This window comes from Apodemus sylvaticus, chromosome 21 (genome assembly GCF_947179515.1).
Source record: "Apodemus sylvaticus chromosome 21, mApoSyl1.1, whole genome shotgun sequence".
NCBI lineage: Eukaryota > Metazoa > Chordata > Mammalia > Rodentia > Muridae > Apodemus > Apodemus sylvaticus.
Window position 1 is genome coordinate 18837380 of NC_067492.1, and position 13373 is coordinate 18850752.

The 13373-nt window shown below is 47.9% G+C and overlaps 1 protein-coding gene across 5 annotated transcripts in view; it reads left to right on the forward strand.

The window, feature by feature from the left end:
* The window catches only part of Il34 (interleukin 34), a 75524-nt gene that overhangs the window by 12853 nt on the left and 49298 nt on the right, over nucleotides 1-13373 (forward strand). The window contains exon 1 of one of the 5 annotated variants that reach the window (XM_052166995.1): nucleotides 2350-2452. The exons of the other annotated variants lie outside the window; for them this stretch is intronic. The gene's annotated coding sequence lies outside the window, so the exon portion shown is untranslated. Of the gene's footprint in view, nucleotides 1-2349; nucleotides 2453-13373 lie in introns of those variants that run through there. 5 annotated transcript variants of the gene reach the window in all.

A 13373-nucleotide genomic window follows, 5' to 3' on the forward strand; every position in this document is an offset into this window, starting at 1 on the left:
CAAGGTCATCCTTGGCTGTGTAGTAAACTGGAGGTCAGCCTGGGTTCCTTGAGTTCCTGACTCAAAAAACAAACCAAACAACCCAAATATATGTGCATTTGGACACATATATTTGTAAACATATATTTGTGTATAAAACAAATATATGTATGTAGACATATATTTGCTTCATTTGGTTTGCTTTATACACACAGTTTCAGATGTACAGAATTGAGCGTATCTGAGGCGGATTTGCTCTCCTCTAGGACTGGAGGCTCTGTGCTATGGCAGGGGAGCCTATTCTGACATAGCCAAACCCAAACACACTGAATCTGCGTTCAGACTCTGAGCCTGCAGGATACCGAGGTCACCTCGCCAGCACCAGACCTCTGCCCTCTGCCTGCTGCCTACCTACGGTTCTTCTCTCTCCCTCTCTCCCTCCCTCCCTCCCTCCCTCCTCCCTCCCTCTCTCCCTCCCTTCTTCTTCTCTCCCTCCCTCCTTCCCTCCCTTCCTCTCTTTTTTTCTAAGACTCTTTAGCTGCATCAGGTGGCTGGGTTGGGAGAATGTGACCTTTCCCTTTTGCCTCCAGACTTTCCCTCCACTGCTGAATCTGACCGCTGGAGTTCTGCGGCAGCATCTACTTAAGTCTCATGGTTCCCCGCTTGCCTGCTGCGTGGTTCCAGCTCCAGGATCCAGCACTGTCTTCTGTTCTCCGCTGGCACCAGGCACACCCCTAGTACCCAGACACGTGCAGGCAAAGCATCCATCCATCCAAGACAAACAAAATGAACCCTAAAAACAGGCAAACATAATAAAATATTTTAAGGGTATTATTATTGTATTATAGCTGGGAACAGTAGCCCATGCCAATAACCTCCAGGACTCAGAGGCAGGAGGATGCTGAGATGGAAACCAGGCCAGCTTGGGCTACCATAATGTTTTTTTTAAACAATAGCAAAGAATACTTTTGTTTGTTTGTTTGTTTGTTTGTTTGTTTTTTTCAAGACAGGGTTTCTCTGTGTAGCCCTGGCTATCCTGGAACTCACTCTGTAGGCCAGGCTGGACTCGAACTCAGAAATCCACCTGCCTCTGCCTCCCAAGTGCTGGGACTAAAGACATGTGCCGCCACTGCCCGCCAAGATCATTTCTTTGCAGCGATCCCATAGGAAAGTTCCAGGCTCACTTCACTCGTGTCTGCTCACCCTCATTAGTTTGGAACACGAGGGACAACAACACAAAAGCAATAAAAAAATAGGAGTGTGAGCCAACGAAAACAACTCTCCCAGGTCGCCTGTCAGAACTTAAATCATTCCCATCTCCCCGGATGACTGTTGAATTAATTTTCACACATATAAATGTACGCAATGTACTCCCGGGCCCTGGCCCAGGAATTCTGCTTCCTCACAGGAGACAGTTCCCACGAAGCCGCCTGTGCAGATGGTCACTGTGGCATAGCTTGTAGAAGATTTAGATTGCAAAGGAGGTCGGTGAGGTGGCCCGGTGGCCAAAGGTGGATGATGGCTGCCAAGCTGAAAGATCTGATCGCTCCAACCTACACCTTAGAGGGAGAGACCCTACGCCTACAGGCTGTCCTCTGACTTCCGTATGCGTGCCAGCGGGCAGCAATACGTGCATGAGTGCGTGCATGGTGCGAACGCAATAAACGAACAAACATAACTACATGTAATGAAAAATTAAATACCAGAAATAAAAAAGAGGAGAAGATGACAAAAGGCTAACGGCTGGCAACAGTAGGCAGACTCTGTGCTGAGGCGCACTCAGCAGCTGGTGACAGGGGGAGGCCGGGTCACAGGTGTCCAGAGAGACTGAGTCACAGATGAATCAGCATCCTCTTAGCTGCCACATGCTTCCTCTCTTTCTTCTAGTTTTGGAAATAAAGAGCCAGGGAGCAGAATATCAGCAGGCTCATCCTTCTGAGGGCTCCAAAGGAGGATCCTTCCTGGCCAATGGTTAGCAAGCTAAGCTTGCACTGCGCTAAATCAGCCTTATCTCCACTCCGTTATCAAATGGCCTTTTATCTCTGCCTCTGTGTGTGTGTGTGAGTGTGTGTGTGTGTGTGCGCGCGCGCGCGCGCGTGTGTGAACTTGACTATATCTGGAATGAAGTAGAATCAAGAATTGGAAGGCTCACCTATGATCCTAATCTGGAGGCTCAGAGATATAAGTTTCTGACCTGGATCTTGGCATGGAGATCTTGAAGCATAGTGGCTATGAATTCCAGAAGATTAAGACAAGGAGATCTCTGAGTTCAAGGTCATCTGGGATTAAAAGCTCAGTGGCACAAGCCTTTAATCTTGGCCACACCCTCTGCTGGGGAGCTATATAAGGACTTTGGAAGAAGACTCTCTGACTCTTCCTTGCCTGCTGCCTCGAGGGACTGAGCAACTGCTAGATCCTTGGACTTCCATCCACAGCTGCTGCTGACCATTGTTGGGGAGTTGGACTACAGGCTGTAAGTCATCAACAAATTCCCTAACTATAGAGACTCCCTAACTATAGAGACTACCTGTAAGTTCTGTGATTCTAGAGAACCCTGACTAATACACCAGCTATACCAGCTATCTGATTTTGATCGTGCCCTCATCTGCCTACATCTTAACTAATGCCACTTTTGGTTTCTCAGACAGGGTTTCTCTGTGTAGCCCTGGCTGTCCTGGAACTCACTCAACCAGGCTGGCCTCGAACTCAGAAATCTGCCTGCCTCTGCCTCCCAAGTGCTGGGATTAAAGGCCTGTGCCACTGCTGCCCGGCAGTTTTGTTCTTATTCTATCGCGCTTATCTGGAACTCACTAACGCAGCCCAGGCTGGCCTCGAATTTGTAACCATTCTCCTGCTTCAGCCTCTGGACATCTGGGATTGCGAATCAAGGAGGTCATCCCTGCAAAGACCGGTTCCGAGTCAAGTCACACGCTGCAGAGGTTCCAGGTTGAATGTCTGGGCGCCTGTCATGCAACTCATTGCACGCATGCGCAGTGTGCTACCCTTGGAGGCAGGGAGGTGCCTTGGGTGCGCTGCTGTGGTAACTTACACAGAGAAGTCTCTGGAAGAGAGCACACAACTGGTAGGACTGAGGCAGGGATCAGGGAGGTGATTTCATGCTGTGCCCCCTCCTGAGGCTTGGCGCCTGCGGGCCTTCTCACCAGGAGGCTGGGAAAGGGGTTATAGCTGGTAGAGCTCATTGTACACCTCAACTTCTGCTGAGGGCCGATGAGACGAGTGCTTCTGAAAGTTCTGGAACACCCCTGCTCCCTGGGCTGGGTTCCACGTTAAGGGTTAAAGAAATCAGCTTCCAGCGGCCCCTCAGGAAGAACTGGGCCTTTCCTATCTTTTGCCTGTCTTATAGATTCCCAAGAGGGGTCTGTGAAAGGTGAGTTCCCATTTCTTGGCTTTGTATTGTTGTTGTTGTTGTCGTCGTCATCGTCATCGTCTTCGTCGTTGTCATCGTCATATTGAAACAGGGTCTCTTGTAGCCCAGGCTGCTCTCATACTGGGATCACAGGCATGCACATGGCTGGCGCACGCAGTGCTGGGGATGGAACCCACAACTTAGGACATGCTAGGCAAGCACTCTACCAACTGGTTTCTCTGTATCTGCGAGCCCCCTCCCCCCACCACTTCCACCTCCTCCCTCTCTGTGCCTGTTTGGGCTGGTTGAGCCACCACTCTCCCCCTTGGTTTCTTGCTCACTGTCGGAGTCCGCAGTGCCAGATGCTGGGCTCCGAGTTTTCCATCTTTGTGTGCCAACCCCCTGGGCACACAAGAGAGGCTCTGCTCCGAGACGACGCACCTAAAGTAATAGGCTTTCTCTCTGCTGCTCAGAGGGAAATGGGAACTTCATGAGCTGTTAGAAGAAGGAGGGGTAGGGTGGGAGGCTACGTGGGACCTGGGCAGGATGGAGCTATGGTAAGGGGAGTAGAGAATGAAGAGGCTGGAGACTGCCTTCCCGTCCTCGCGGACCAGGGAATCAGGGTCCACAACCGCAGCTGCCAGTATTGATAGCCGCCCGCTGCCCGAATCCTCCCTCCCCAGCAGGCTCTTTAGCATTCATTGCTTGACTGATGCTCTGACTTAGGGGCCTGGAATTAGGGGAGGCTCTTGTTCCAGCTGGAGTGAGCCAGAGAGGTAATCAGTTCCATGGCTGGAGGGTGTGACAGAGCCCGCCCCCCAGGAGCGCCAAGCCTGAAGATGGGCAAGGGCGTGTCATCCCTACGGTATCCGTGGAAGAATGAGACGGGAACCCAAAGTCAACAAGTGTGAAGCCAAACCCGTGGCCGGACCCCTGCATGCTGGGGGTGGGAAGGACATCCCGACAACAGGAAACAAAGCTGCTCTGTTCACCAAGAATTCCATTTCTCCGTTGTTCCCCTCCCTCCGGGGACATTCCTGAGATGGTGAAAAACTGACCAGCTCAGTCCAAGTCCCCTGCATCTGATCTGCTGTGCTGGGTGACTCAAAAAGAAATGGAGAGGAGGTGGTGGGGTTGGGGGGGGGGAATGGGACAGGGCAGGAGACTGTGGGGCAAGAGGGGTGTCAGGCAAAATGCAGCATCCAAGAAGTCCCTAGCCTCACCAAGATGAGGTGCACGGTGAGTGTGGGACCCTTTGGGCAGGTTAAGGGACGAGAGCAGGGGCTAGCAGGAACTGGAGTGGACAGGAGTTGGCAGCCTTGCATGGAGATATGGCATTGCACATGTGCAAGTGTGTATGTATGTGTGGGCATGCATGTGTTCATGCAGTGCATGTGTGTTTGTATGTGTACATGTGTACCTGTGGGTGCCTGAATGAGTATGTGTGTGTGTGCACACACAAGTGAATGTGATTTCTTTGTGGGGGGGGGAAGGGCATTCCTGTATCCAGTCAAGCCAGTGCCAACGGCTGCTGAGCTGTAGCAGAATGGGGTCCTGGCTTCCAGAAGTCCTGGCTACATGGAAAGCTGTCTGTCTCTGTGGGAATGAAAGCCTTTTGGGGTCTCTTTGAAAACAGAGACATGCCCTCAGGGGCTGGGGGAAGCTAAGAAGTTTTTCTACTTAAGCATGAGATCTTAGTTCAACCCCTAGCCCTCTCCCCATATGCAAGTGTCTACTTATCCATGAGACCTTTTGAATTTTTAGAAAACGTTTTGCATATACTTATTTATTGTGTATATGTGCACACCCACATGAACCATGGTGTAAGTGTGGAGGTCAGAGGAGGTCAGAGAACAACTTGCAGGAGTCAGTTCTCTCCTTCTGTCTTGTGGGTCCTGGGGATTGAACTCAGATCATCAGACTTAGCAGCAAGCTCTTTTACTTGCTGGGACATCTTGCCAGGCTCCTTTAAAACAAACAAACAAACAAACATTTTTTTTTTCAGTCAATGACCTTGGTGGTTCAGGCTGGCCTTGAATTTATTATGTAGTTGAAGCTGTTTTGTTTTTTTTTTTAAAGATTTATCATATGTATGTATACTGTAGATGTCTTCAGACACCAGAAGAGGGCATCAGATATTACGAATGGTTGTGAGCCACCATGTGGGTGCTGGGATCTGAACTCAGGACCTTGGAAGAGCAGTTGGCGCTCTTAACCACTGAGCCTTCTCTTCAGCCCTGAAGTTGGTTTTTAATGTCTGATCTTCCTGGCTTCAGGATCACAGGTCTGCACTGTCATATCCTCCTCTCTTAAAAACTTTTATAGTTGTAATAAAATATACATAACATAAAGTTTACCACTTTGACTATTTTAAGTGAACAGTTCAGTCGCGTTAATGCATGCAGGGTGTGTAACCTCCGTTGCTATCTATGCTTATCTCTGAACAAAAACTGTACCCATTAAATAGCTCTCCATTCCCCACCCACTCCATCACTCAGCCCCAGTGACCTTTGCTCCACCTTTCTCTCTCTCCTAGGTACTTCAAATCCTATACGGTAACAAAAAAAGGGGGAGGGGGGAGGAATCTCACGCCCTCTTCTGGCCTCTGAGGGGCCTGCATACACGGGCTGCTCAGATGAACACACCGGCAAAACACCCCCACATACAAAATAAAAAGAAAGTCTAAAAAACAATTTAAATCCCCAAATACAGGACAAGGGGCATAAAATAAGGTGCAACGACTGGAATAGCATGTTCAATTTTAAATATGTATTTTATAATCAAGATAAGGAGAAGGCAGGGAGAGGAAGGCATGGGAAAGATGGGATAAAAAGATAAAGGATATGTCAACCATTGCCTAACTTTCCTCGGGCCCGAGGCATCCCCACCCCCACCCTCATCCCGTCTGAAAACTACAGTTGACCTAATCTCTGTTGCTGTAGACGAGTTTGGATCTTCTAGTTTAAAATTAATAGTATATAGAGGGTGTTCTTTCTTTCTTTCTTTCTTTCTTTCTTTCTTTCTTTCTTTCTTTCTTCCTTCCTTCCTTCCTTCCTTCCTTCCTTCCTTCCTTCCTTTCTTTCTTTCTTTCTTTCTTTCTTTCTTTCTTTCTTTCTTTCTTTCTTTCTTTCTTTCTTTCTTTCTTTCTTTCTTTCTTCTTCTTCTTCTTCTTCTTCTTCTTCTTCTTCTTCTTCTTCTTCTTCTTTCTTCTTCTTTCTTCTTTCTTCTTTCTTTTTCATTTATGTTTTTTCGAAACAGGGTTTCTCTGTATAACCCTAACTGTCCTGGAACTCACTCTGTAGACCAGGCTGGCCTCAAACTCAGAAATTCGCCTGCCTCTGCCTCCCAGAGTGCTGGGATTACAGGCCTGTGCCACCACTGCCTGGCTGAGGGTGTTCTTTCTTATGAGGGTTCTTTCTTTTTTGTTTTTGTGTCTTTCTTTTTTCTCTTTCTTTCTTTCTTTCTTTCTTTCTTTCTTTCTTTCTTTCTTTCTTTCTTTCTTTCTTTCTTCCTTCCTTCCTTCCTTCCTTCCTTCCTTCCTTCCTTCCTTCCTTCCTTCTTTCTAGCAAGATTTCTGCATAAACTTGGCTGTCCTGGTCACTCTGTAGACCAGGCTGCCCTTGAACTCAGAGATCTGCCTGCCTCTGCCTCCCAAGTCCTGGAATTAAAAACGTGTGCCAGCCACCACTGCCTGAAGGATCTGGTTCTATCAATGCATATAATTTATCTGAGATTCATCTGTGCAGCTATGCACATTAATAATTGACTCTTTATTAGCAAGTAGTATTCCATTATTTGGATATATATCTTTTTTAAAAAAAACACATTTATCTCCTGATGGACAGTGCAGTTGTTTCTGGCCTTTGTTACTAAACTATTTTATGTAATAGATTTTTTTTTGTATTTTATTTTATGTATATGAGTGTTTCTCCTGCATGTATGTCTGTGAGCCGTGTGCATTCAGTGTTTGCCAAGGCCAAAAGGAGACATTTGATCTTTGGGAACTGAAGTTACAATTGTGGGCTACCATGTGGGTTCTAGGGGCTGGACCCAGGGCTTTTGCAAAAGCAGCATGTCAGCCCAAATGCTGGGCTGACTCTCCAGCCTCTTGGGTGTGTGTGGGTTGGGGAGCGTATGCCACAGGAGGTCAGAGGACCACTCTGAAGGTCAGGTTCTACCACTACACGGATCTCAGGGGCGGGCGAGGCTCAGGTCGGCAGGATTGGTGGCAGGTGTCCTTATACACTGAGCTGTCTCACCAGCCCTGGTGAAGAAAACGAAGTCCAGTGTAACTCAGACTGGTCTCAAACGCGATGTGTAGCTAAGGGAGACACGAATCTGATGCCCGTCTCCACTCTCCAGGTGCTGGGATTACATGCATACGCCACCGTGCCTAGCTTAAAATAGTATTTTATAGCTTTGTGTGGTGCTTTTGTGTCCTGCAGCCTTGTTGAACACATTCATTAGGTTTATGGGTTTATAAATATGCCTTAGGGTTTTCTTTCTTTTTAAAAAAAAAAGATTTATTTATTATTATATGTAAGTACACTGTAGCTGTCATCAGACACACCAGAAGAGGGCATCAGATCTCATTAGGGTTGGTTGTGAGCCACCATGTGGTTGCTGGGATTTGAACTGAGGACCTTCAGAAGAGCAGTCAGTGCTTTTAATCGCTAAGTCATCTCTCAGGGTTTTCTATGTAACTTTCTGGACAGTTTAGAAATCAGGGCAGTCTTCTTCCTCTTTTACAATGTCTGTGTTCATAGCTTTTTTGTCTGTTTGCTTTATGTTTTATTTTTATTTTATTTTTATTGACAAGGCTGAGCAGAAGTGTCCAGTGCAGGCACACATGTCTTATCCCAGAGGAAAAGTCTCTTTCACATTCCAGCTGCTGTCACAGGTGGAGGAAGGGTTCCCTCCCTCACAGTTAGAGTTTGCCGAGAGTTTTAACCAGGAAAGGGTTGCTGGGCTGTGTCAAGGATGTTTTCTGCCTCTGCTGAAACAATAGGATTTCCCTTTTTCCAGTTCGTGAACTTGACTGATTTAAAAACTGCTAAAGTAATGCTTCACTTCCAGGATGCTGTGATGGTTTGGATATGCTTGGCCCAGGGAGTGGCACTATTAGAAGGAGTAGCCCTGTTGGAGTGGGTGTGGCCTTGTTGGGGTGGGTGTGGCCTTGTTGGGTGGGTGTGGCCTTGTTAAGGTGGGTGTGGCTTTGGGAGCCAGTAGCCTCTAGCTGTGTCTGGTTCCTCATTAAGACCAGGCTTGGGGTGCGGAGTTAGCGTATCAATAAAGTGCTTCACTATGCAACTGCGAGGATCTGAATTAGAACCCTCAGAACCATTATTATTGTTGTCATCGTTGTTGTTGTTGTTATAAAGCTAGCGTGGTGGTACACACTTGTACACGTGTTAGCTTATGGGGTTGGGGCAGCAACAGGCAGATCCCTGGGGCTCACTGGCCAGCCTAGCCTGATTGGCGACCTTAAGACCAGTAAGAGACCTTGTCTCAAAATAGGATGGATGAGCCAGATGTGGTGGCACAGGCCTTTAATCCCAGCACTAGGGAGGCAGAGGCAGGCAGAACTTTGTGAGTTCAAGGCCAGCCTGGCCTAGGGGGACGGTGATCGTGAGGCGTTGTCTTCTGGCCTCCACATACACCTCTCCCTAGGCAGTGTGAGTGGGCAGCAGTCTCCCCCAAAGGACATTTCCCCTGTGAATGCCGCCATCCACCCACATTAGGGATGGCGGCTGAAAAGGGAAGTCGATTACACACCGAGGTTCGTGGGCGGGGTATCCTTGCTACCCAGGGCCTGAGCCATATTCCTTCAGCTACCGAGGGCCTCTTCTAACTGCTATTTTGCTTGCCTGGGCTTCTTCCTTAGCCCTGACGTCCAATCCCTTCATGAAGATTTCATTTCTCAGGGGGTCAGGGTCTCCTCTGTCCAGCTAGGAAACACAGCGATGAGACAGAGCCAGGCTCTGTCTTCCAGGGGCAGCTATGACCAGGAGATGTGCAGCACTGAGGTAATGTCCGTGTGCCCATCACTGAAGATGCCACAGTGTAAACGGCTTTGGGGCTTGTGTGGGGTGACCCGAGGAAACTTCTCTGGGAAGAGAAGTCTTCTTCCCAGTCTGCTGGAAAACATTTCACACAGAACGTTCTAGAACAGTGGTCCTCAGCCTTTCTATTGCTGCAACCCTTTAATGTTGTGATGACCACCAACCATAAAATCAATTTTAATTCCTACTCCATAATTGTAATTTTGCTACTGTTATGACTTGTAAGTATCCGATGTACAGGATATCTGATATACGTGAAAGGATCATTTGACAGCCCCACAAAGGGGTTGTGACTCAGAGGTTGAGAACCTCTGTTCTAGACTGAGGGGGCGCAAAGGAAGAGTTGGGAGGTGGGGACAGTGGGTGGTGGGGGACAGTGGGTGGTGCTGGGGGAGAAGGTTGGGAGAGGAGACAGGAAAGCCAGGCCAGAGGCTAGTAAGAGCTCGGGGATAGTCTAAGTGTAGATTCCAGGAATCTTCTAGAAATGAAAAAGATACTTTGTAGTCTCCCCAGTCTCACCTTTGCAATTTTGTTTTTTTGGTTTTTTTTTTCAAGACAGGGTTTCTCTGTGTAGCCCTGGCTGTCCTGAAACTTACTCTGTAGACCAGGCTGGCCTCGAACTCAGAAATCCACCTGCCTCTGCCTCCCAACTGCTGGGATTTCAGGCGTGTGCCACCACCGCCTGGCTGCAATTTTTAAATTACATTTTTTTTGTTTATGTGTGTGTGTGTGTGTGTGCGCGCGCGCGTGCACCCATGCTCATGGGCACATTATGTGTGCCTTGGTACATAGGAGGGGATCAGAGGACAAGTTGTGAGAGTCTCTTCTCTCCTCCCACCATGTGGGTCCCAGATAAAAACTCAAGCTATCCGGCTTAGGGGGAAGTGCCTTTATCTGATAAGCCGTCTCGTCTCACTCGCCTATGCTTGTGGGTTTGGAGGCCAACTATGTAGGAATAGATTTGGATCCAGAAAGAAGGATTGGCATCCACCAAATCCTCTCTATTTGCCAAGTCCAGTCTCTGTTGCTTCCAGGAGGGCAGGGCTACAGGAGCAGCAGGTCTCTGTCCTCTACACCCCGAGGTCAGGTTTCCTGTGTTTGCCTCCCGGTGGGAAGACTTTAGAGAACTATTTACTTATTATTTCTGCTTCATTCTGTGACAAGCTTTCGTGTAGCTTAGGCAAGCCTCAAACTCAATATGTCGTCAGGGATTACCTTTAACTCCAGATTTTCCTGCCCCGGGGCCTCCTGAGTGCCAAAACTCCAAGTCGCTTGCCACCGCCCATGTGTGGTGACTTTTGGGATTCAGTTCCTCTCTTTTGCCTTATTGAGGCAAGGTCTCCTCCACTCTGTCCTGCGTAGTCCAGGATAGCTGGCCCATGAACTGGCCGGTTCTCACCTTTCACGGAAGGAGCATCAGGATTAGCGATAATCCTGTGCTACTTGTTTGGTTTTTTGAGGGTTCTGGGGTAAAACTGAGGTCTCTAGGTTTCCCACGGCAAGCGCTTGTAGCCACTGATCTTGTCAGTTCTCAACAGCTTTCTTGTTAGAGTTATAAAGTGAATTGACAAAATAATGCATCCGGTACAAATCTGGGGGTTTTCAGGGTCTTGAGCCAGCAACCGCAAGGAGGTGTCTCAGCTTTTTCACACCAGCTTCCCTTTAATTCGGCCTCCCAGAGCCTCAGGCACAGGCTGTCTTCCTCAGAGTCCCACAGCAGGCCCTGTCAGAGGTGTGCGTCTTTGGGGAAAAAAAAGGTGACTTAGCTACAGAAGACATTTTTTCCAAAACACATTAATACAAACACACACACACACACACACTAGAGCTCACCAATGAACATCAAAAGTAGATAGGGAAAAGCCCATGAGGCTTCAACCCTACACAAAGAGCTATAAGCAATTAAGGAAAGCTGGGAGCGGAGAGGTTTCCTTTCCCAGCAAAGAACACACCGATTAGTTGTCCAGTGCCAAATGATTGGCCTTGAAAACACACACAGGCAGCATTAGATGGTCTGAGAAGGTTTTATTTTTAGTAATATATCTGTATATTCATATATACATGCAATAGCAATCAATGGGAAAAAAGAGGCCATGAATTTAAAGGAGGGGGGTGGTATAAGATAGGCTTTGAAGGGAGGAAAGGGAAGAAAGAAATATTGTAACTGTGTTTCAAAAAGCAAATAAAAAATGAACAGCTTGGCCAAGAGCGCTGTCACATGCCTGTAGTTCCAGGTCCTTAGGAGCCTGGGGCAGTGGGATCACCTGAATGTAAGAGTTCCTGGTTAGCCTGGGCTACAGAGTGAGACCCCATCTCAAAGCCCACCAAGAAACGAAGAAAAAGTACAGCCTGGTTGTAGTGGCTGGTTTTGTGTGTCAACTTGACACAAGCTGGAGTTATCACAGAGAAAGGAGCTTCAGGTGAGGAAGTGCCTCCATGAGATCCAGCTGTGGGGCATTTTCTCAATTAGTGATCAAGGGAGGAGGGTCCCTTGTGGGTGGTGCCATCCCTGGGCTGGTGGTCCTGGTTCTATAGGAAAGCAGGCTGAGCAAGCCAGGGGAAGCAAGTCAGTAAGAAACATCCCTCCATGTCCTCTGCATCAGCTCCTGCTTCCTGACCTGCTTGAGTTCCAGTCCTGACTTCCTTTGGTGATGAACAGCAATGTGGAAGTGTAAGCTGAATAATCCCTTTAAATCTCCTGACCTGCGTTTACAGCAGTGGCTTCAACCTGTGGGTTGTGCCCCATGGGGAAGTCGAACAACCCTTTCAAAGGGTTCACATATCAGATATCCTGCATATCAGATATTTACATTATGATTCACAACAGCAGCAAAATTACAGTTATGAAGTAGCAACAAAATAATTTTATGGTTGAGGGGTCACCACAACGTGAGGAACTGTGTTAAGGGGCTGCAGCATTAAGGAGGTTGAGAACCACTGGCTTAGAGATTTGGCTTTGTGTACTGGCTCAGATAAGCTTGTATCTGGGCTGAAGGCAGGACCAGTAAGTGTCCTAAGAGATGGCGCTACTCCAGATAGCCTGCTGTCACCGTCCAAGTGGCCTTGGGCAAGTGCTCGCTTTTGTCCCCAAGCTTAGTTTTCTTACCTGTAAAAGAGAGTTCAATGTCCTGGACACAGACACACACACAAACACAGGCGCGTGTGTTGCATGCTTGTGCACGCAGCAGCAGCAGCAGCAGAACTGCCACTGTGGACGCCTGTTGGATGGTCAAGTCCATGAACCTCAGATGCCCTAACGTACAACCCTGAGGGCAAAGCCTAGGGCCTGGCCTTCCCATAGCCTTTCAGAGGGTTCTCTCTCTTATCTATTTACAATGCTTTGTTAGGTGTTAACTGTGTGCAAACATTAGGTGCGTATTCTACTATTGAGCTAATCCCCCAGCCCTTGGCTCCCATTTATTTATTTATTTATTTATTTATTTATTTATTTATTTATTTATAGACAGGGTTTTCTGTGTAGCCCAGGCTGTCCTGGAACTCACCCTGTAGACCAGGCTGACCTCAAACTCAGAAATCTGCCTGCCTCTGCCTCCCAAGTGCTGGGATTAAAGGCATGCGCCACCACTGTTCATCTTTTCCCTTTTCTTTAAGAGAGGGTCTTATATAGCCCAGGCTAGTCTAATATTTGCTTTTATTATTTAGGATGACCTTTGATCTTCTGATCCTCCTGCTTCTACCTCCCAAATGCTGGAATTACAGGCTAGCACCTCCGTGCTCATGCTTGGAATCCTGGACTTTATGTATACTAGACAACCCCTTCTAACTGAGCACCAAGCTATTTAAAAAAAAAAAAATTGTTTTCAAGCGGCTTCTCACTAGGCTGCCCAAAGTCCAACTTGAACTTGTGATGTTCCTGTCTCTGTCTCCCGAGTAGCTGGAATTATGGGCACTCATCACCTGCTCTGTATCTCAGGGGCCTCTGAAGTTTTAAGAGGCAGATATCA